The following is a 25,422-nucleotide window of genomic DNA, read 5'->3' as shown; positions in this document are numbered from 1 at the left end:
GAGACACTTCAGCTGGCTAGCTCAGGAAAAGCCCACGAGTGGCTGACGGAACTCTTCAGCTGGCTAGTTCCGGAATAATGTGTGTTAATTCCGGGACCGACGTTGCTAATAGTCACTCAGGTAGCAGCTAGTTAGCTGCAAGATCCAGGTGTAAATGTCCAGAGCCTGCGGTAGAAATCGGGGAAAGGAGAGAGAATAGGTCCGGTATGCTCTGGTCTGAGTCGCGCTGTACAAAAACTGGCGATAGCTTTTCGAGCTAATGGATAGCTGAGGACAGCTAACCGTGGCTAGCTGAACTCCAACGTTAGCCAGTGAAAATGGCTAACCTCTGGCTAGCTTCTGTTGTGGATTTCAGATTTGAGGTAAATAATACTTGAGGCGGGTTGCAGGAGAGTGCTTTGAGGTAGAGTTTTTAGATGAAAAAATGTAAAAAGATATGCGAAGAAAAATATGTAAATATATATATACACGGGACACGACAAGAGGAGGCTAAAGGACGTCTGAACTGCTACGCCATCTTGGATGAATGCTAGACCTCATGTGGCTGGAGTGTGTCAGAAACGCCACGTTGCACCACAGACTGTCCAGGAGTTGGCGGCTGCTTTAGTTCAGGTCTGGGAGGAGATCCCTCAGGAGACCATCCGCCACCTCATCAGGAGCATGCCCAGGCGTTGTAGGGAGGTCATACAGGCACGTGGAGGCCACACACACTAAGGAGCCTCATTTTGACTTGTTTTAACCTGGGGGATAGGGGGCAGTATTTGCACGGCCGGATAAAAAACGTACCCGATTTAATCTGGTTACTACTCCTGCCCAGTAACTAGAATATGCATATAATTGTTTGATTTGGATAGAAAACACCCTAAAGTTTCTAAAACTGTTTGAATGGTGTCTGTGAGTATAACAGAACTCATTTGGCAGGCCAAAACCTGAGAAGATTCCAAACAGGAAGCGCTCTCTCTGACTATTTCTTGGCCTTCTTGATCATCTCTATCCAAAACAGGGGATCTCTGGCATAACGTGACATTTTCTAACGCTCCCATAGGCTCTCAGAAGGCGCCAGAACGTTGAATGGTGACTTTGCAGGCCATGGCTGAAACACAGTAGCGCATTTGGATAGTGGTCGATCTGAGAACAATGAGACTGGGGCGAGTGTACGAGCCGACACCATGTTTTTATGTTTTCGTCTTTGAACGAAAACAGGGTTTCCCGGTCGGAATATTATCGCTTTTTTACGAGAAAAATCGCATAAAAATAGATTTTAAACAGCGTTTGACATGCTTCGAAGTTCGGTAATGGAATATTTTGAATTTTTTTGTCACGAAACGCGCCGAGCGCGTCACCCTTCTTTACCCTTCAGATAGTGTCTTGAACGCACGAACAAAACGCCGCTATTTGGATATAACTATTGATTATTTGGAACCAAACCAACATTTGTTATTGAAGTAGAAGTCCTGGGAGTGCATTCTGACGAAGAACAGCAAAGGTAATCCAATTTTTCTAATAGTAAATCTGAGTTTGGTGAGTACCACACTTGGTGGGTGTCAAAATAGCTAGCCCGTGATGGCCGGGCTATCTACTCAGAATATTGCAAAATGTGCTTTCACCGAAAAGCTATTTTAAAATCGGACACCGTGATTGCATAAAGGAGTTCTGTTTCTATAATTCTTAAAATAATTGTTATGTTTTTTGTGAACGTTTATCGTGAGTAATTTAGTAAATTCACCGGAAGTGTTCGGTGGGAATGCTAGTCACATGCTAATGTAAAAAGCTGTTTTTTTATATAAATATGAACTTGATTGAACAAAACATGCATGTATTGTATAACATAATGTCCTAGGAGTGTCATCTGATGAAGATCATCAAAGGTTAGTGCTGCATTTAGCTGTGGTTTTGGTTTTTGTGACATTATATGCTAGCTTGAAAAATGGGTGTCTGATTATTTCTGGCTGGGTACTCTGCTGACATAATCTAATGTTTTGCTTTCGTTGTAAAGCCTTTTTGAAATCGGACAGTGTGGTTAGATTAACGTGAGTCTTGTCTTTAAAATGGTGTAAAATAGTCATATGTTTGAGAAATTGAATTAATAGCATTTCTAAGGTATTTGAATATCGCGCCACGGGATTCCAGCAGCCATGTTTAGCACTAACTGAAGTGTATTTAGTGCTTTATCCGGGTAGCTGGAAAGTAGAGCATTGCAGTAGTATTATCTAGAAGTGACAAAAGCATGGATACATTTTTCTGCATCATTTTTGGACAAAGTTTCTGATTTTTGCTATGTTACGTAGATGGAAAAAGCTGTCCTTGAAACAGTTTTGATATGTTCTTCAAAAGAGAGATCATGGTCCAGAGTAACGCGACTTGCGCGGAGCACGAGGGATATAATCCACACTTTCAACCGTATTGACGGTCTTCCAGGTATTCGTAGAACCATAGTTACATTTGTAACTTCTGTTAATGTTTCCTTTTGTTTTACACTGTGTGAATGTTCGTTGGAGCCCTCTGTCACCATGACTACAACACGCTAGCATGACTCAATATTATGAAGGTGTTCTTAATGTTATGTACACTCAGTGTATAATGCAGGTTAAAACCAAGGTAGTTCCATGTATCAGATCTATACCATGGTATAAATGGTGCAATCCCATCATAACATTTTGGTACAACTGCAGTACCCATGGTAGTACCATCATACTTCAAGGCTAAAGCTCCTGAGTGGCGTAGCGGTCTAAGGCACTGCATCTCAGTGCTAGAGGCATCACTATAGACACCCTGGTTTGAATCCAGGTTGTATCACAACCGGTCGTGATTGGGAGTCCAATAGGGCGGCGCACAATTGGCCCAGCGTCGTCCGGGTTTGGCCGGTGTAGGCTGTCATTGTGTTACGAGAATTAAGTTATCAATGTTCTTAAACCGAACTTCAATTAAACTACTCAGTCTGCCCCCCCAGAGTGTGTAAGATTCTGGTTAAATGAAGCAGACGGATAGCCAGCCTACAAGGGTCAAAACGTTTATTTATGAGAGCTCTGAAATTCTTACAATGTACAAAGCCTTTAATATTAACACACACACACACACCAGTAGAGAACTCCACCCCGCTTTAGGCGGCTGTATTTTTCCACAGTACACATACATTCCTTATCAACCTTGCCACCTGTCTTCTAATCTCCAGCCAACTAGCCGTTCCCAGGCCGTTGTTTCTCTCCCTAACTTAGGGAGGCATCTTCTCCTGTTCCTTTCCCAAGGTCGTCTTATCAACTCTGCCCTGCTCATTTTGAAGTGGTAACAGTGTCTTACTCACACACAGTATTGGAATATAGTTTTTAACCCATTATTATAGCCTTATTTCGAATACATTTCAACAGGTTATAGGGTTTCTGAGTGAAATCATTTAGTCAAACCTTTAATCATATAATTTCCATTACACATTGTAAATAAGAATGTGTTCTTATAGGGGGCAGTATTTTCACGTTCGGATGAAAAGCGTGCCCAGAGTAAACTGCCTGCTACTCGGGCCCAGAGTCAAATATTTGCATATTATTAGTGGATTTGGATAGAAAACACTCTGAAGTTTCTAAAACTGTTTGAATGATGTCTGTGAGTATAACAGAACTCATATGGCAGGCAAAAACATGAGAAGAATCCAACCAGGAAGTGGGAAATCTGAGGCTTGTAGTTTTTCTTTCTAATCTCTATCTATCAAAACTACAGTGTCTGTGGGGTCATATTGCACTTCCTAAGGCTTCCATTGGCTGTCAACAGCCTTTAGAAACTTGTTTCATCCTTCTACTGTTACTGGGCAGAGAATAGGAGCTCAGTCAATCAGTGGACTGCCTGGGACCAGTGAGTTGTTTACTGCGCGAGCACGCTGGCACGCCGCTCCTTCTTTTTCCTCTGTAATGAATACGCTATTGTCCGTTTGGAATATTATCGAAGTTTTATGATAAAAAGACCCTAAGGAATGATTGTAAACATCGTTGGACATGTTTCTACGAACGGTAATGGAACATTTTGACTTTTTTACACTCGCGGGTTATGCCTTTGGATAGTGATCTGAACGTGCGAACAAAAGGAGGTATTTGGACATAAATATGGAGTATTTCGAACAAAAATAACATTTCTTGTGGGAGTCCTGGGAGTGCATTCCGACGAAGATCAGCAAAGGTAAGGGAAGATTTATAATACTTTTCTGAGTTTAGTTGACTCCAGAACTTGGCGGGTAACTGTTTAGCTTGCTTTGATGGCTGAGCTCTGTACTCAGAATATTGAAAAATGTGCTTTCGCCGTAAAGCTATTTTGAAATCTGACACAGCGGTTGCATTAAGGAGAAGTGTATCTATAATTCTTTCAATAACTGTTGTAAAGTTTATCAACGTTTATGATGAGTATTTTTGTAAATTGATGTGCTCATTCACCGGAAGTTTTGGGAGGCAATATATTTTCTGAACATCACGTGCCAATGTACAATGTTTTTTTGGGATATAAATATGAACTTGATCGAACAAAACATACATGTATTGTTTAACATTGAGTCCTGGGAGTGTCATCTGATGAAGATCGTCAAAGGTTAGTGATTCATTTTAGCTGTATTTCTGGGTTTTGTGATGCCTCTCCTTGCTTGGAAAATGGCTGTGTGGTTTTCTTGTCAAGTTGATGTCCTAACATAATTTAATGTTATGCTTCGCTGTAAAGCCTTTTTGAAATCGGACAACGTGGTTGGTTTAACGAGAGTCTTATCTTTAAAATGGTGTAAAATAGATGATTATTTGAGAAAATTGAATTATGGTATTTTTGTTGTTTCGTATTTCGCGCCCTGCTATTCCATTGGCTGTTGGCTAGGGGTCCCGCTGGCGGAATGGGGTTCCGCTCGCGGAACGTCTGTCCTCAACATTAACTGACGTGCCTAGTTAAATAAAGGTTACTTTATTTATTTTTTAATAAAGCCATGGTACATTTACATGATTATAGCAACATTTTCATATCACCGATAGGCTATATCACCGCAGATATGCAATATTATCGTCGCTATGCTGTAATGTCGCCAAGCCCGACCCATTGGTTCACTTCCTACTTTACCCTGTATTGGGCCCAGTTTACCATACTTATCTTACTCTGTACCTTTACCCACAGTCTCGGCTACCATACCTACCTTACCATAAAGGGGCAATCTGCAATTGGTAGGCTATTTTCCTGCCATTGTTAAATATATTTGAACTTACTCTGCAGATTATCTGTGGTGTTGGTGCTTCAGCTGGTTGGAATTTGAGACAAAATATCCACAGGAAAGTATTATTAAACAGACTTCAAAACACTGCTCTGTGTGTGGCCATCAATATGTGTTTGCTCATGACCGAAGGTACAACCACAAGACGGCGGTACATGCTCGCGATGCATGTATACTAACTGATGTTCACATGGTTTTGTGCCAGTTGATAGAAATGTTATCTTCAGTACCGGTGCTTTGGGTAAACAATATTTTCCTGTGGATATTTTCACTCAAATTAGGAACAGCTGAAGGACCAACCGAGCAGACAACCAGTAGAGTAAGTTGAATTGTAATTTGAATGTCTTGTAAGGAAAATATCCATGATTTTGCAGTACTTTTTTGTTTTCAGATTGTTTACCAAGAATTGGTATCAAAGTCTGATTTATTAGGCAAGGTTCAGTTATGAATCAGCAATGCCCTTATCCTTGTCATTGTAGAGTCAGTCAGAGCTACCCAAAGTACATCACTAGTGGCCATAAAGACTACTTTACAGCTAGTGAAAAATGCTGATCTTTCAGACTCAAATTCACACATTTGGTTTTTCAATAGTGAATGGTTTAACTTTCTGAATAATGCTACATAGAAATAATTGACCAAAGAGACACTGCAGTATGATTATAAAAAAATATCTGAATCTGACTATTAATTTAAATCTGACTTTAAAACACTTATGGAATGTATCATGCTGTAGGCTAAATGTAATTTTGTTGCATTTTCAGTTGAAAAGGTCCCCCTTCCTTTTTTCTTTTTCATCTTTAAGATACAACATGATTGATAAAGGGAAGCTTGTGTGGTTTTCATATAGATACTTGCACGCATGCATGGCCAGATTGTGTAAGTCATGTGATATGTAATCGTGGTTGTCCATTCCTTTTGTCCCAGGTTCTACGCTCATGTCGAAGGCTATGAGCCCACTCTGCTACTCATCCGGACCTGCGAATCTGACGTAGGGACCTTACACACCCTTACAACTTGTGTGTGCCCTTACCCCCTCATGTAGCAACATAATGACAACCACAGCAATAGACAAGTAACTATCGAGCTCACAGGATTATGGCATGGAGGATCAAGTGTTTTAAATCCACAGTTGAGTCAGTTTTTCAACCATATTGATATGGTAAAGACCTTTAATGACATATATGGATACATGTACAGTATGCAGTATCTACTTCTTATAATAACCATTTTATTGTGACTGAATAAAACAAGTTTTTGGGTGCAACCCTGTCTCAAACTGTCCTGTCCCTATTTTCCTATTCTCCTATGCCTTCTAACATTGTCCCATCCTTTTATTTTCTATCCCACTTCTCCCATTGATGCTACTGTAATACACCCTCTCACCATGCCCTGCATTGTCTATCCAGGTATGTGGAGCCTTCCTCTCTACAGATTGGGAGGAGCGCAATGCGAGGCGGGAACAAACTCAGCTTCTTTGGGACTGGAGAATGTTTCATCTTCAGGGTGTTGTTTATTTCCCTATTCGCTTTCATTTTCTCATCCAATTAGGCTATGTGAACCCACCATTCTTTGCTTTTATGTATTATTTTTGAGTAGTAGCATGTTTTGGGGATTCCTTTGGGTGCGTCCCATATATACTGAACAAAAATATAAATGCAACAATTTCATTGATTTTACTGAGTTACAGTTCGTATGAGGAAATCAGTCAATTGAAATCAATTCATTAGGCCCTAATCTATGGATTTCACATGACTGAGAATACAGATATGCATCTGTTGGTCACAGACACCTTAAAAGAAAATGGGCCTCACAATGGATCACTTACGGTATTTTTGTGCATTCAAATTGCAATCGATAAAATACAATTGTGTTCGTGGTCAGTAACTTATGCCTGCCCATACCAAAACCCCACCATTGGGCACTCTGCTTACAAAGTTTACATCAGAAAACCGCTAGCCCACACAACGGCGGTTGTGAGGCCAGTTGGATGTACAGCCAAATTCTCTAAAACAATGTTGGAGGCGGCTTATGGTAGAGAAATTAACATTACATTCTCTGGCAACAGCTCTGGTGGACATTCCTGCAGTCAACATGCCAATTGCATGCTCCTTCAAAACTTGAGACATCTGTGGCATTGTGTTGTGTGACGAAACTGCACATTTTAGAGTGGCCTTTTCATTGTCCCCAGCACAGGGTGCACCTGTGTAATGATCATGCTGTTTGATCAGCTTCTTAATATTCCACACCTGTCAGGTGGATGGATTATCTTGGCAAAGGAGAAATGCTCACTAACAGGGATGTAAACATATTTGTGCACAACATTTGAGAGAATGAAGCATTTTGTGCGTATGGAACATGAAACATGAAACATGAAACATTACATGTTATGTTTTATATTTTTGTTCAGTGCAATTTCGCCTCAGAATTGTCAAAGAAGTGACTAAGAGTGGGAACCAGGGGGCAAGACTTACAAATAGTTTCTTTCAGCCCGTCACAATAATTAGCCTCCTTATCACAAGTCTGGCCTCCACCCACTGAACAGAAAAGCATATCAGATCCAAAATAAGTGATATAACAAAATGTTATGTAAACTTTAGAGAGGTTTTGCTGAGTGTACCTCAGCTAGAAATAGCTTCAATTCCAAGTCCTAGCGTGAATTATTAAAACTATTGTGGTGTGGATGATGCGCAGCTGTGTGCTCTGTTGGTCTGCCTGTGGACAATGCCCCACATACATACACACGCACACTCAACAGAAACTCATGTAACTGGAGCCTAACAGTACAATGCCACCTGATAAGGCCCTCACCTGACACCACATACAATAAGATAAGGATCGAGTTCTATCAGACATGCATGGAGAGAGAGAGAGGCTGGGGAGAGGGATCAAGGGAATGAAAAAGCACCAATTCTGACAGAGTATTCAGTGTCCAGCTTGTATCTGAAAGATTCAAGGTAACCCCTCCAGTATGAAGATCATAGAGATGTAATGAATATGGCCACCAGTCAGTCCACCCATCACACAACATTGACTTGAAAGGGTATTCCTGTTCTAGTAATTATATTTGAATGATGAGCATCCCTCCCGGTTTGTCGGTGTAGCTGAAGCCGGAGATGGAGAGGTATGAGTGGGTGGTGATCCGTCACCCGGAGCTGGCCTCCACCATCAAGGCCCAGAGCAGTGAGGTCCCTGCCGAGGACGAGGCTCCCCCGACAAGCAGAACTCGGACGGCAACAGCCTTCCCGTGGAGAGGCCGGCCGCTGACCCATCTGATCGCCCTTCCTCTCAACCCGACACTTCCATCTCAACTCCAGGAACACCTCCATGTTCATGGCGGGCAACTTTGACTCCATCATAGTGCGTGAGTGGAGTCCTCCTTGTTCTTAATCGATCAAACTAGCCAGAGTGAGTAAGATGTTCTCAAGTCTATATCAGTCATTGATAAGGACAGTACCACAATTAAACTAACTGAAGATCCTTGTGGCCCTTGCCTGTGCCTCTTCTTCCTCTCAACCATTGTCTCGCTTCCTTAATTGATACATCCGATTGGCCACTTCACATACCTAGATTAAGATAATTTTCCTGTCTTAACTCCTGCTGTTCTGTCTCCTGCCAGGGGGAGGCGAGGGCAACGCACTGTACATCGACAGTGAGCTAAACCACGGACGCACAGCCCACTGCACCACCTTTGACAACCCACCGCTCTGCTCCACCGAGAGCTTCCAGGTGGCCCTGCTGGAGGTGTGGGGCTTCAAGGACACCATGGCCTCCGATAGACAGATACACACACACGCTCTCGCAGACTCGCACACACTCCCACCCCACAAGGGCCTGATGAAGGTACCTGCAGTATCAGAACAAACCAGCAAATTCATTTATCCATTGAATTCTATATAAATATGAAATATTTGTATTTATTCATGTAAAACAAGTATCATATTCTGAAAGTATTTTTATTTGTGATTCTTTTTTTACACATGTTTTATTACTTGTATTACTATTTTTGTTGACTATCATTCAGAGGATTTTGATGGCGAAAAGCAGCTCTGTTGTTAAAAAGGCCTTGTCATCATTTTACACACTCAAGTAACTTCATTTCTGTATTCACTTTATATCCACTCCTTAATTTGTGCAATCTGGTTATGCACCAAACCAACCGCCAAAATCGTAGTAAGTAGGCCTATAAGGCCTGTATTCACTATATGGAACACATGCAGTCTACCCAGCTGTCAGAACTGGGGTCTATTCAAATGAATTGTTCACCGTGAAGTGTGGCTGTTATGCGGCCATATTCTCACCAGATGTACTCTTAGCTCTGAGCACAGCAGTTCATTAGAGAGGCCCCTTTGTAAAGTATGTGAATATTGTTATTTGAATGTGTTTTATTGATAGTGTGAAAGGGTTATCTGGTGAGATGAAGGCCATATTCACGTCCCTCATCATTTAGGTGCACAATCTGTGGTAAAGCTATCTGTGTAAGTAATGCAGTATTCATCTGTCTCTCTCTTTCTCTATCTGTCCTACAAACAATATCATCCAAGAAATTGCAGAATATGTACGTTCTTGTGCAGAGACTCAACTGTATATCATTGAATATCTGTTGTATTGAAGAAAGTCCTCCAGTGAAGTATTGATTGAAAAATTACAGATCATCATACAGTCGAAGTCGGAAGTTTACATGCACCTTAGCCAAATACATTTAAACTCAGTTTTTCACAATTCTTGACATTTAATCCTAGTAAAAATGCCATGTCTTAGGTCAGTTAGGATCACCACTTTATTTTAAGAATGTGAAATGTCAGAATAATAGTAGAGAGAATGATTTATTTCAGCTTTTATTTTTTTCATCACATTCCCAGTTGGTCAGAAGTTTACATACACTCGATTAGTATTTGGTAGCATTGCCAAATGTTAAATAAATTGTTTAACTTGGGTCAAACGTTTCGGGTAGCCTTCCACAAGCTGCCCACAATAAGTTCTTTACATTTTTTCCCATTCCTCCTGATAAAGCTGGTGTAACTGAGTCAGGTTTGTAGGCCTCCTTGCTCGCACATGCTTTTTCAGTTCTGCCTACACATTTTCTATAGGATTGAGGTCAGGGCTTTGTGATAGCCACTCCAATACCTTGACTTTGTTGTCCTTAAACCATTTTTCCACAACTTTGGAAGTATGCTTGGGGTCATTGTCCATTTGGAAGACCCATTTGCGACCAAGCTTTAACTTCCTGACTGACGTCTTGAGATTTTGCTTCAATATATCCACGTAATTTTCCCCTCCTCATAATGCATATCTATTTTGTGAAGTGTACCAGTCCTTCCTGCAGCAAAGCACCCCCACAACATGATGCTGCCATGGTTGGGATGGTGTTCTCCGGCTTGCAAGCCTCCACCTTTTTCCTCCAAACATAACGATGGTCATTATGGCCAAACAGTTCTATTTTTGTTTCATCAGACCAGAGGACATTAATCCATGTGCAGTTGCAAACCGTAGTCTGGCTTTTTTATGGCGGTTTTTGAGCAGTGGCTTCTTCTTTGCTGAGCGGCCTTTCAGTTTATGTCGATATGGGACTCGTTTTACTGTGGATATAGATACTTTTCTACCCGTTTCCTCCAGCATCTTCAGAAGGTCCTTTGCTGTTGTTCTGGGATTGATTTGCACTTTTCGCACCAAAGTACGTTCATCTCTAGGAGACAGAACTCGTCTCCTTCCTGAGCGGTATGACGGCTGCGTGGTCCCATGGTGTTTATACTTGCGTACTATTGTTTGTACAGATGAACGTGGTACCTTCAGGCATTTGGAAATTGTTCCCAAGGATGAACCAGACATGTGGAGGTCTACAATTTTCTTTTCTGAGGTCTTGGCTGATTTCTTTTGGTTTTCCCATGATGTCAAGCAAAGAGGCACTGAGTTTGAAGGTAGGCCTTGAAATATACTGCTCAAAAAAATAAAGGGAACACTTAAACATCACATCCTAGATCTGAATGAAATAAATAATCTTATTAAGAGACTTGTCCCGAAGCCACTCCTGCGTTGTCTTGGCAGTGTGCTTAGGGTCGTTGTCCTGTTGGAAGGAGAACCTTCACCCCAGTCTGAGGTCCTGAGTGCTTTGGAGCAAGGTTTTCATCAAGAATCTCTGTACTTTGCTCAGTTCATCTTTGCCTCAATCCTGACTAGTGTCCCAGTCCCTGCCACTGAAAAACATCCCCACAGCATGATGCTGCCTCCACCATACTTCACCATAGGGATGGTGCCAGATTTCCTCCAGACGTGACACTTGGCATTTAGGCCAAAGAGTTCAATCTTAGTTTCATCAGACCAGAGAATCTTGTTTCTCATGGTCTGAGAGTCTTTAGGTGCCTTTTGGCAAACTCCAAGTGGGCTGTCGTGCCTTTTACTGAGGAGTGGCTTCCGTCTGGCCACTTTACCATAATGCCTGATTGGTGGAGTACTGCAGAGATGGTTGTCCTTCTGGAAGCTTCTCCCATCTCCACAGAGGAAATCTAGAGCTCTGTCAGAGTGACCATCGGGTCACCTCCCTGAACAAAGCCCTTCTCCCCCGATTGCTCAGTTTGGCTGGGAGCCCAGCTCTAGGAAGAATCTTGGTGGTTCCAAACTTCTTCCATTTAAGATTGATGGAGGCCACTGTTCTTGGGGACCTTCAATGCTGCAGAAATGTTTTGGTACCCTTTCCCAGATCTGTGCCTCGACACAATCCAGTCTTGGAGGTCTACGGACAATTCCTTCAACCTCATGGCTTGGTTTTTGCTCTGACATGCACTGTCAACTGTGGGACCTTATATAGACAGGTGTGTGCTTTTCCAAATCATGTCCAATCAATTGAATTTACCACAGGTGGACTCCAATCAAGTGTAGAAACATCTCAAGGATGATCAATGAAAACAGGATGCCCCTGAGCTCAATTCCGAGTCTCATAGCAAAGTGTTTGAATACATATTTTTAATACATTTGACAAAATTTCTAAAAACCTTTTTTTGCTTTGCCATAATGGGGTATTGTGTGTAGATTGATGAGGAAAAATAATAATTTAATCTATTTTAGAATAAGGCTGTGACGTAACAAAATGTGGAAAAAGGGAAGGGGTCTGAACCTTTTGAACTTCTTCAACTACCACAAAAATATTTTAAAGAGCTGTCATCACTAGATGCACAATCATATTTCTCTTCCCGAAAAATTACCCTAAAAAGTTCTGTTTCCTTATTAATTCAGCATGAAAGATTCAGAGTTGCTTTGCTTCCTAAGAGTGTTGTCCACCTGATCATGCCTTTTATTCCCATCTTCTGACAGAAGTTCACTTTGTACTGTCTTTTTTATTAAAATTTTCACACGCAACAACTGTAGTTTAGACATTTTTGTGATCCAACTGCCCCACAATCCAAAGTAATCAGACCAATTATATTACCAAATTGAATTTACTACGTGTAACTGCTTTCCTTTAAATAATAAAGTTTAAAAACTTCTTCAGGCTAGGCGTCCTGCTAGTAAGACAACTTCCGGTGAAACTGGAGGGCACGCAATTCAAATAAATAATCATACAAATTATGGATATTTAACATTTAGGAACATACAAGGGTCTTATATCACTTAAAAGCTTAAATTCTTGTTAATCTAACTGCACTGTCCGATTTACAGTAGGCTTTACAGCGAAAGCATGCAATTGTTTCAGGACGGCGCCCCACATCAAAATATTTTTCCACCACCACAGGTTTCATAAATTCACAAATAGCAATTAAATATTCACTTACTTTTCGAAAATCTTCCTCTGATTTGTCATCCAAAGTGTCCCAGCTACAACATGTAGTGTCGTTTTGTTAGATAAAATCCTTCTTTATATCCCAAAAGGTCGGTTTAGTTGGCGCCATCGATTTGAGTAATCCACTCATTCAACATGCAGAGAAATGAATCCAAAAAGCTACTGCTAAACTTTGTTAAAACAAGTCAAAATATGTTTCTATTTAATCCTCAGGTACCCTAAAATGTAAGTAAACTATAATATTTCATACGGAAAGAAGTATGTTCAATAGGAAAACGATATTAAAAGGTGCGCGTCCTCTTCGTCGTGCGCGCAGACTGATTTCCAAGTGTGTATTCCAGTACTGAAACTCATAATTCTTCCTCGTTTGGGAAGAAACAAGCCTGAAACCTTGAACATAGACTACTGACATCCAGTGGAAGCCATAGGAATTGCATACTGGGAGCTGAATCAAATCTTTTCAGTATACGTTCTAATGGAAGAGCATGGGCTCAAAAAAAGATTCAGGTTGGTTTTTCTTTGGATTTTCTCCTACCATATCTATTGTGTTGTAGTCTCCTACATTATTTTAACACTTCCACAAACTTCAGAGTGTTTTCTTTCCAACGGTACCAATTAAATGCATATCCTGGCTTCAGGGCCTGAGCAACAGGCAGTTTACTTTGGGCATGTCAGTCAGGCGGAAAAGGAGAAAAATAGACACTAGCTGGAAGAAGTTTTAAACCTTTTAAACTTCTTCCACTACCAGAAAAATACTTTTAACCTGTTGGGGGTAGGGGGCAGTATTGACACGGCCGGATAAAAAACGTACCCGATTTAATCTGGTTACTACTCCTGCCCAGTAACTAGAATATGCATATAATTATTGGCTTTGGATAGAAAACACCCTAAAGTTTCTAAAACTGTTTGAATGGTGTCTGTGAGTATAACATAACTCATATGGCAGGCAAAAACCTGAGAAGATTCCTTACAGGAAGTGGCCTGTCTGACAAGTTGTTGTTCATCTTGGCTCTTTTTTTGAAGACTGAGGATCTTTGCTGTAACGTGACACTTCCTACGGCTCCCATAGGCTCTCAGAGCCCGGGAAAAAGCTGAATGATATCGAGGCAGCCCAGGCTGAAACACATTTACGCTTTTGGCAAGTGGCCGATCAGAGGACAATGGGCTTAGGCGCGTGCACGAGTCGACCCCTTGCTTTATTTTCTTTCCTCTTTTTACCTAAACGCATATTCCCGGTCGGAATATTATCGCTTTTTTACGAGAAAAATGGCATAAAAATTGATTTTAAACAGCGGTTGACATGCTTCGAAGTACAGTAATGGAATATTTAGCATTTTTTTGTCACGAAATGCGCCATGCTCGTCACCCTTATTTACCCTTTCGGATAGTGTCTTGAACGCACGAACAAAACACCGCTATTTGGATATAACAATGGATTATTTGGGACCAAACCAACATTTGTTATTGAAGTAGAAGTCCTGGGAGTGCATTCTGACGAAGAACACCAAAGGTAATCAAACTTTTCTAATAGTAAATCTGACTTTGGTGAGTGCTAAACTTGCTGGGTGTCTAAATAGCTAGCCCTGTGATGCCGGGCTATCTACTGAGAATATTGCAAAATGTGCTTTCACCGAAAAGCTATTTTAAAATCGGACATATCGAGTGCATAGAGGAGTTCTGTATCTATAATTCTTAAAATAATTGTTATGCTTTTTGTGAATGTTTATCGTGAGTAATTTAGTACATTTTTTGTAAATTCCCCGGAAGTTTGCGAAATTCAAAACCTCAGAAATGCTATAATTTCAATATTTCAAACATACAACTATTTTACACCATTTCAAAAGATAACTCTCGTTAATCTAACCACATTGTCCGATTTCAAAAAGGCTTTACAGCGAAAGCAAAACATTAGATTATGTTAGGAGAGTACATAGCCAGAAATAACCACACAGCCATTTTTCAAGCAAGCATATATGTCCCAAAAACCAAAAACGCAGCTAAATGCAGCACTAACCTTTGATGATCTTCATCAGATGACACTCCTAGGACATTATGTTATACAATACATGCATGTTTTGTTCAATCAAGTTCATATTTATATCAAAAAACAGCTTTTTACATTAGCATGTGATGTTCAGAACTAGCATACCCCCCGAAAACTTCCGGTGAATTTACTAAATTACTTATGATAAACGTTGACAAAATACATAACAATTATTTTAAGAATTATAGATACAGAACTCCTTTATGCAATCGCAGTGTCAGATTTTAAAATAGCTTTTCGGCGAAAGCACATTTTGCAATATTCTGAGTACATAGCTCGGTCATCAAGGCTAGCTATTCAGACACCCGCCAACGTCGGGGCTCAGTAAACTCAGAATTACTATTAGAAAAATTGGATTACCTTTGCTGTTCTTCGTCAGAATGCACTCCCAGGACTTCTACTTCAACAACAAATGTTGTTTTGGTTCCAAATAATCCATAGTTGTATCCAAATACCTCCGTTTTGTTTGTGCATTCAGGTCACTATCCAAAGGGTAACGCGCGAGCACATTTCGTGACAAAAAAATTCAAAATGTTCCTTTACCGTACTTAGAAGCATGTCAAACACTGTTTAAAATCCATTTTTATGCGTTTTTTCTCGTAAAATAGCGATAATATTCCAATCGAACAACGTTGTATTCATTCAAAGAGGGAAAGAAAAAATGGTGATCTCGCGTGAACGTGCATTTCCATTCCCTTTGTCCTCAGGCAGTCCACTAACAAGCAGTGATCCTATACTTTGTCCAGAGACAGGTGACCCCCCAATCCACTTTCTGGCGGCTTTAGAGAGCCAATGGAAGCCTTAGAAAGTGCAACATAACCCCACGGATACTGTAGTTTCGATAGACAAGCAAAAGCAAAACTACAAAATCGCAGACAGGGCACTTCCTGCTTGTAATCTTTTCAGGTTTTTGCCTGCCATATGAGTTCTGTTATACTCACAGACACCATTCAAACCGTTTTAGAAACTTTAGAGTGTTTTCTATCCAAATCTACTAGTAATATGCTTATTCTCGTTTCTGGGCAAGAGTAGTAACCAGTTTAAATCGGGTACGTTTTTTATCCGGCCGTGAAAATACTGCCCCCTAGCCCCAACAGGTTAAAACTTCACCAATGCCTCTTTGTCTTCTGTACTCTATTATTACAGTTTACATATTCTGTGGTGGTAGGATGAGTTTAGTAATTTGTAATGAAATATGTGACCTACCTGCCCTACACACTAAGTAGTAGGGTTGATATAGTATATAAGGTGTCTAATCAAAAACAATTTTTTGGACCAATTGTAAACCTCATGTCTCTATCATAATCCATTCAAAAGGAGGCCAGAGACAAAAAGGGGTCAAAAATCTGGAAAATTGCATCATGGCTGGGCTGGGTTCTGTGCAAGAATTAAGGCTACTGACAGACTCATATTCCCATTGAACTCGTCATCTTCTTGAATCCGCAGGACATGGACAATATAGAGGTAACATGGATAGCAATTTTGAGACATGACATGTAGTATTGCTATATTTTAGGATACCATTTTCATATGAATTCCAAATTCCTGTCCTTTTATCAAGATTTCTAACAAAAACAAGCATATTTCTGTGAAATGTCAATGGAGCACTGAGCGTAAACCAAGCGTTTCATTTTCAAAGCCTTTTATATTTAATTCAGCTCATGTCATGCTAATTTTGATTTTTGAGACCCCCAGAAACAACTTTGAAGACAATGACCACAAAATGTTAAATTCTCAAATGTTGTTACTAGAAACCTGAGCTCGGTGCTTATTATTGGATGTGCACAGTGGGGATACACAGGGTCCTCTGGTAACTCACACCTCATGGAGACCTGACAAAAGAGATCAACCATGCAAATTACATGATATTACATAATATTATTAGGTCTGTCAAATGATAAAACAAATGTATCGAGTTAATCGTAGGATTTTCTGTAATTTTAAGATTTGTCTTACAAAAACATTACAATAATATTTACGTATGGATTTTGTCTAAAGTAACGGTTAGAAACATTTTGTAAATTAAGCAGACTTTCTTTAACCTCAATGTCAACTTGTTTTTACATTGCATTGTTGTTTTCAGCTGTATACAGTGCATTCGGAAAGTATTCAGACCCCTTGACATTTTCCACATTTTGTTACGTTACAGCCTTATTCTAAAATGGATTAAATAAAAAAATAGCCTCATCAATCTACACACAATACCCCATAATGACAAATTTGGAAAGGCACACACCTGTCTATATAAGGTCCCAAAGTTTACAGTGCAAAAAGCCATGAGGTTGAAGGAATTGTCCGTAGAGCTCAGAGACAGCACTCTGTCGAAGCACAGATCTGGGGATGGGTACCAAGAAATGTCTGTAGCACTGAAGGTCCCCAAGAACACAGTGGCCTCCATCATCCTTAAATGGAAGAAGTTTGGAATCACCAAGACTCTTCCTATTGCTGGCCGCCTGGCCAAACTGAGCAATTGGGGGAGAAGGGCCTTGGTCAGAGAGGTGACCAAGAACATGACAGAGCTCTAGAGTTCCTCTCTGGAGATGAAAGAAACTTCCAGAAGGACAACCATCTCTGCAGCACTCCACCAATCAGGCCTTTGTGGTAAGGTGGCCAGATGGAAGCCACTCGTCATTAAAAGGCACATGACAGCCCGCTTGGAGTTTGCCATACGGCACCTAAAGGACTCAAGACCATTGGAAACAAGATTCTTTGGTCTGATGAAACCAAGATTTAACGCTTTGGCCTGAATGCCAAACGTCACGTCTGGAGGAAACCTGGCACCATCCCTACGGTGAAGCATGGTGGCAGCATCATGCTGTGGGGATGTTTTACAGCGGGAGGGACTAGGAGACTAGTCAGGATCGGGGGACAGATGAACGGAGCAAAGTACGGAGAGATCCTTGATGAAAACCTGCTCAAGAATGCTCAGGACCTCAGACTGGTGTGAAGGTTCACCTTCCAACAGGACAACAACCCTAAGCACACAGCCAAGACACCGCAGGAGGGTCTTCGGGACAAGTCTCTTAATGTCCTTGAGTGGCCCAGCCAGAGCCCAGACTTGAAGCCAATCGAACATCTCTGGAGAGACCTGGAAATAGCTGTGCAGCGGCGCTCCCCATCCAACCTGACAGAGCTTGAGAGGATCTGAGGAGAAGAATGGTTGAAACTCCCTAAATACAGGTGTGCCAAGCTTGTAGCGTCATACCCAAGAAGACTCGAGGCTGTAATCACAGCCAAAGGTGATTCAACAAAGTACTGAGTAAATGGTCTGAATACTTACAGTGGGGGAACAAAGTATTTGATCCCCTGCTGATTTTGTACATTTGTCCACTTACAAAGAAATGATCAGTCTATAATTTTAATTGTAGGTTTATATGAACAGTGAGAGACAGAATAACAACAAAAAAATCCAGAAAAACGCATGTCAAAAATGTTACAAAATTATGTCCATTTTAATGAGGGAAATAAGTATTTGACCCCTCTGCAAAACATGACTTAGTACTTGGTGGCGAAACCCTTGTTGGCAATCACAGAGGTCAGACGTTTCTTGTAGTTGGCCACCAGGTTTGCACACATCTCAGGAGGGATTTTGTCCCACTCCTCTTTGCAGATCTTCTCCAAGTCATTATTAAAACAAGTCAAAATGAGGCTCAGTAGTGTGTGTGGCCTCCACATGCCTGTATGACCGCCCTACAACGCCTGGGCATGCTCCTGATGAGGTGGTGGATGGTCTCCTGAGGGATCTCCTCCCAGACCTGGACTAAAGCATCCGCCAACTCCTGGACAGTCTGTGGTGCAAGGTGGCGTTGGTGGATGGAGCGAGACATGATGTCCCAGATGTGCTCAATTGGATTCAGGTCTGGGGAACGGGCAGGCCAGTCCATAGCATCAATGCCTTCCTCTTGCAGGAACTGCTGACACACTCCAGCCACATGAGGTCTAGCATTGTCTTGCATTAGGAGGAACCCAGGGCCAACCGCACCAGCATATGGTCTCACAAGGGGTCTGAGGATCAAATCTCGGTACCTAATGGCAGTCAGGCTACCTCTGGCGAGCACATGGAGGGCTGTGCACCCCCCAAAGAAATGCCACCCCACACCATGACTGACCCACCGCCAAACCGGTCATGCTGGAGGATGTTGCAGGCAGCAGAACATTCTCCACGGCGTCTCCAGACTCTGTCATGTCTGTCACATGTGCTCAGTGTGAACCTGCTTTCATCTGTGAAGAGCACAGGGCGCCAGTGGCGAATTTGCCAATCTTGGTGTTCTCTGGCAAATGCCAAACGTCCTGCACAGTGTTGGGCTGTAAGCACAACCCCCACCTGTGGACGTCGGGCCCTCATACCACCCTCATGGAGTCTGTTTCTGACCGTTTGAGCAGACACATGCACATTTGTGGCCTGCTGGAGGTCATTTTGCAGGGCTCTGGCAGTGCCCCTCCTGCTCCTCCTTGCACAAAGGCGGAGGTAGCAGTCCTGCTGCTGGGTTGTTGCCCTCCTACGGCCTCCTCCACGTCTCCTGATGTACTGGCCTGTCTCCTGGTAGCGTCTCCATGCTCTGGACACTACGTTGACAGACACAGCAAACCTTCTTGCCACAGTTTGCATTGATGTGCCATCCTGGATGAGCTGCACTACCTGAGCCACTTGTGTGGGTTGTAGACTCCGTCTCATGCTACCACTAGAGCGAAAGCACCGCCAGCATTCAAAAGTGACCAAAACATCAGCCAGGAAGCATAGGAACTGAGAAGTGGTCTGTGGTCACCACCTGCAGAACCAGTCCTTTATTGGGGGTGTCTTGCTAATTGCCTATAATTTCCACCTGTTGTCTATTCCATTTGCACAACAGCATGTGAAATTTATTGTCAATCAGTGTTGCTTCCTAAGTGGACAGTTTGATTTCACAGAAGTGTGATTGACTTGGAGTTACATTGTGTTGTTTAAGTGTTCCCTTTATTTTTTTTAGCTGTGTATTTTATTTTATTTAACTAGGCAAGTCAGTTAAAAACAAATTCTTATTTACAATTATGGCCTACCAGAAGGCAAAAGGCCTCCTGCAGGGATGGGGGCTGGGATTAAATTTTTTAAATAAAATACAAATATAGGACAAAATATACATCACGACAAGAGAGACAGCACTACATAAAGAAAGACTTAAGAGAACAACATAGCATGGCAGCAACACAACATGACAACAACATGGTAGCAACACGACATGGTAGCAGCATTACATGGTAACAGCACAAAACATTGCACAAACATTATTCGGCACAAACAACAGCACAAAGGTAGAGACAACAATACATCACGTGAAGCAGCCACAACTGTCAGTAAGAGGGTCCATGATTGAGTCTTTGAAGGAAGAGATGAATAGTAGTATAGTACTCTATCAAAGTAATCAGACCAGATATTGTCACAACCGTCGTCAAGAATGGACCAAGGCGCAGCAGGTATGTGGATACTCATGTTTTTTTTATAAAAAAAAAAAGGAGTAAAGTATCCACTGGACAAAAACAATAAAGACGACAGCAACAGTCTTGCAGGCACATACAACGCAGTGCAAGGACAACTACCCACAACCCCAAAGAAAAACACACACTCCTATATAGGACTCCCAATCAAAGGCAACTCAACACACCTGCCTTCAATTGGGAGTCCAATCACCCACACAACATTTAACAAACACAAACCCCCTGCAACATCCTGACCAAGACTAACACAATTACGCCCTCTGCTGGTCAGGACGTGACAGATATTTTTATATATTTAATGATGCAGTCAGTCATATCAGAAGCTAGCATATTCATTATTTACCAACAACAGCTGCAAATTACAATAACTTTTTAAGTTTACTTTCCTAGCTTTGTCTAACACTAGCATGAATCTAGCAAAGCCGTTTGGTGTACCAAAGTGCAGTATTCTTAGTTTCATAGCACAAATGTTAGTTTACACGTTTCTCATACTGGCTTTAGCCACGGAGGTAGCAGACCTGCTCAGGCAAGTGCAGGGGGGTTGCCTGGAAACACGTGCCTAGGAGGGAGATGTCTGCATAGCACAACAAATTCCCATGATTTGAGAATCTGTTCAGACTGAACAGCTAGTGCAACAGCTAAAATGGCATTAAAAATCTTTTTATTTCAGTTAACAGGGAGAAGTATCTTACAAAATAACTACATATTGGCATTCTCTAATCATAAACGATTTACATATAATAGAAATGTGGGTACATTTGTGGGAAAAATTCTAACTTACTCAACCTTTAAAAGTTACTATATTTCACTACTTCACTCAAGTAAAACTTTTTAACTTCTTCAATTAACACATTTTATCAAAACTAACAAACGTCCAAACTTTTTCCATCATATTTCTCTTCCTAAATGATACAACTTTTCTAATTCCCTATGAGTAAAAGTGTAGTATAGTTATCTTAGTATAGTTATTTGGGATTAAATATGCCCCTCAGTCCAAAGTAATAAGGTTGATGTAGTCTATCAAAGTAATCAGATATTTTAATATATTTAACTTTGACTATATTTCACCGCTTCACATAAGTAAAACATTTAAAAACTTCTTCCACTACCACAAAAATACTTTCAAAGAGCTGAAGCAAGTCACCACATTTTTCTCCATGGAAAATGAACATCTAGTTATTCTTCTTAATTAATTTTTTTTTATTTGATGATATTTTATTGTATCTATTATAATGGTGGTGTGCAATGATTTGGCTAATAGCCACATGACAGTCATTACATTTACAAGAAAATCCATCACCTGCTTTTTACGTATAAGAAAATCTTTAATTTACAAACCGCAAGTGTACATTTCCCAATGCACAGTTTATAATAGAGATGACACTGCACAGGTGACATGATTTCCAACTCGTATTTTATATTGACCAAATATTTAATTTGGTCAATATGCATATAGTATTGTCAATTAATGATTCTCACTAGCCCAGGCCCTATATTATTACAAATTGATAACGTGATGATCCATGTAGGCGTGTCTATCAATAAATACCATAATGGAATAGCATAATAGAAAATATGTGGTTCTTGATGTCAAGCAATGCTTCAAAACCATACATTGTAGGCTACAAATAAGAAAGTCAGTTATCTTCTCTAGGGCCAGTGGGACGATTTCGTCCCACCTACGTAACAGCAGGTGGAATCCTGTGGCGCGTTATTCAAATACCTTAGAAATGCTATTACTTCAATTTCTCAAACATATGACTATTTTACACCATTTTAAAGACAAGACTCTCGTTAATCTAACCACACTGTCCGATTTCAAAAAGGCTTTACAACTAAAGCAAAACATTAGATTATGTCAGCAGAGTACCCAGCCAGAAATAATCAGACACCCATTTTTCAAGCTAGCATATAATGTCACATAAACCCAAACCACAGCTAAATGCAGCACTAACCTTTGATGATCTTCATCAGATGACAATCTTAGGACATTATGTTATACAATACATGCATGTTTTGTTCAATCAAGTTCATATTTATATCAAAAACCAGCTTTTTACATTAGCATGTGACGTTCAGAACTAGCATACTTCCGGTGAATTTACTAAATTACTCACTATAAACATTCACAAAAAAAATAACAATTATTTTAAGAATTATAGATACAGAACTCCTCTATGCACTCGCTATGTCCGATTTTAAAATAGCTTTTCGGTGAAAGCACATTTTGCAATATTCTAAGTAGATAGCCCGGCATCACAGGGCTAGCTATTTAGACACCCAGCAACTTTAGCCCTGACCAAAGTCAGATTTACTATAAGAAAAATGTTATTACCTTTGCTGTTATTTGTCAGAATGCACTCCCAGGACTTCTACTTCAATAACAAATGTTGGTTTGGTCCCAAATAATCCATAGTTATATCCAAATAGCGGCGTTTTGTTCGTGCGTTCAAGACACTATCCGAAAGGGTAAATAAGGGTTACGCGCCCGACGCGTTTCGTGACTAAATATTTCTAAATATTCCATTACCGTACTTCGAAGCATGTCAACCGCTGTTTAAAATCAATTTTTATGCCATTTTTCTCGTAAAAAAGCGATAATACTCCAACCGGGAAAGCGTGTTTACGTTCAAAGAGAGAGAAAATAAAAACATGGGATCCCCTCGTGCACGAGCCTCAGTCTGATGGTCCTCTGATCGGCCACTTACCAAAGGCGGTAATGTGTTTCAGTCAGCGGCTGGAATTACATCATTCAGCTTTTTCCCGGGTTCTGCGAGCCTATGGAAGTGTCACGTTACAGCAAAGATCCTAAATGTTCAATAAACAGAGCCAAGAAGCCCAAGGAATGGTCAGAGAGGGTAATTCCTGTACAGAATCTTCTCAGGTTTTTGCCTGCCATATGAGTTCTGTTATACTCACAGACACCATTCAAACAGCTTTAGAAACGTTAGGGTGTTTTCTATCCAAAGCCAATAATTATATGCATATTCTAGTTTCTGGGCAGTAGTAATAACCAGATTAAATCAGGTACATTTTTTATCCGGCCGTGTAAATACTGCCCCCTAGCCCTAACAGGTTAAAGGATTGACAGTGTATTGAATCAATTTTTTTTAATATCTTGTGTGGACTGGCATTACATGTTAGTCCGGTAGATAAGCTCCCCAAAAATACCATGTATTGTTTGATTTGGTATCTAAGCGTGAAAATTGGCACACTTGTGTAATTGTTTGCGCTGAGCAAAACCTGATATAGTGCCATTTCAGCCTGTAAGTAAGCAGTCTTGCACAAGCCAGAACAGCCCCTGTAGCGCTAGGCAGCTTGATGTACAAGTATATCCCCTGGACAATACGCTAGTCTATCGCAGGACCTTACCCTCAATCTTAATGCCAAGCAGAGATGCATCAAGTCCCATTTTTACAGTCTTTGATATGACTCAGCCAGGGATTGAACTCACAATCTTCCAACTTCAGGGCAGACACTCTAACCACAAGGCCACTCAATGGTGAAAATGCATTTGACTGCTTTTACATTTTGGGTCATGGCTTCCCTTGTGTTAGGTTTACATCAGCATTCCCCAAACTAGGGGTTGCCCGTTTTGAAAATGGGGTCTCGAGAGAAACTCTGAAATCTAAAATCGTGCTTGGTTCATAGAATTGGGGTTTTGCCAGTAACCTCCGGTAGCCGCTAGATGTGGTTGTAATAAACAGAGCGGTTTCTGTTTTCTTTCTACAAATGTGATTTGATCTTTTGACCAGTTTAAGCTACAAAATATTATGACTCCATCATTGAAAGATAAGACTCTCAGGAACATGTACGGTGCCTTCAGAAAGTATTCATACCCCTTGACTTATTGCACATTTTGTTGTGTTACAGCCTGAATTCAAAATTGATTAAATGTAATGTTTTTCTTACCTACAGTTGAAGTCGGAAGTTTACATACACCTTAGCCAAATACATTTAAACTCAGTTTTTCACAATTCCTGACATTTAATCCTAGTAAAAATTCCCTGTCGTGTTTCGGATGGGACGTTAAACGGGTGTCCTGACTCTCTGTGGTCACTAAAGACCCTGTGGCACTTATCGTAAGAGTAGGGGTGTTAACCCCGGTGTCCTGGCTAAATTTCCAATCTGGCCCTCATACCATTATGGCTACCTAATCCCCCCCCAGCTTCCAACTGGCTCATTCATCCCCTCTCCTCCCCCTGTAACTATTCCCCAGGTCATTGCTGTAAATGAGAATGTGTTCTCAGTCAACTTACCTGGTTAACTGAGGGTCTGGAAGCCCTGCAGCAGAGCCCTGGGGCTGGGTTCATCCTAGGGGTCACACTGGCAATAAGACTCCCCCGTCACAGGCACGGCGTCTGTCACCTCCGGGGTAATGGCCAAGTAACATTGTATGTGTTGTCTCTTATGTAGATGGTAGCCATCAGGACCTTGGAGGTCAACCTGGACAAGTTCAAACACAGTTTTCGTGGTATGCTGGGGGAGGACGAGTACAGCTGGGGACCTTCCTACACAGAAGAGGAGGCAACCCAGAAATGTTATGAATAGGCATGGCTTATGGATATGAAAGACTTCTACAGGTTGATCTTTTGTAGTAATTCACTAATTTCCCTATTTCCCCACTCACATGTGTTTTTAATATATTTCCTATTCAAGATATCCTGCAGCATAAAAGGGAGAAGATGAATTTCTCGTCCCGTTTTGGCCAAGGCTCCATCATAGGGCTACACTTTGAGACGTGGCATGGAACCCTAACCTTCCATAAGAACCACCACTGTATAGGTGAGTGACAAGTCAATTTGTTTCCTTAATTCAAACAAGATTTTTCAGAATGCTGACGTACCCTACCTCAAGTGTTAATGATACAAAGTGTTATGTTTGGGGCAAATCCAACTCAACCCATCACTG

At 41.1% G+C, this 25,422-nt stretch overlaps 1 pseudogene; it reads left to right on the top strand.

Moving 5' to 3' along the window:
• LOC106578318 (TBC1 domain family member 24-like) overlaps positions 1-25,062 on the top strand; it is a 30,162-nt pseudogene extending 5,100 nt beyond the window's left edge.
• The last annotated feature ends 360 nt before the right edge of the window (positions 25,063-25,422 follow it).

Source organism: Salmo salar, chromosome 19 (assembly GCF_965601325.2).
Source record: "Salmo salar chromosome 19, fSalSal1, whole genome shotgun sequence".
NCBI lineage: Eukaryota > Metazoa > Chordata > Actinopteri > Salmoniformes > Salmonidae > Salmo > Salmo salar.
Note: the sequence above shows the minus strand (reverse complement) of the source record. Positions and strands in the feature narration are given on the sequence as shown.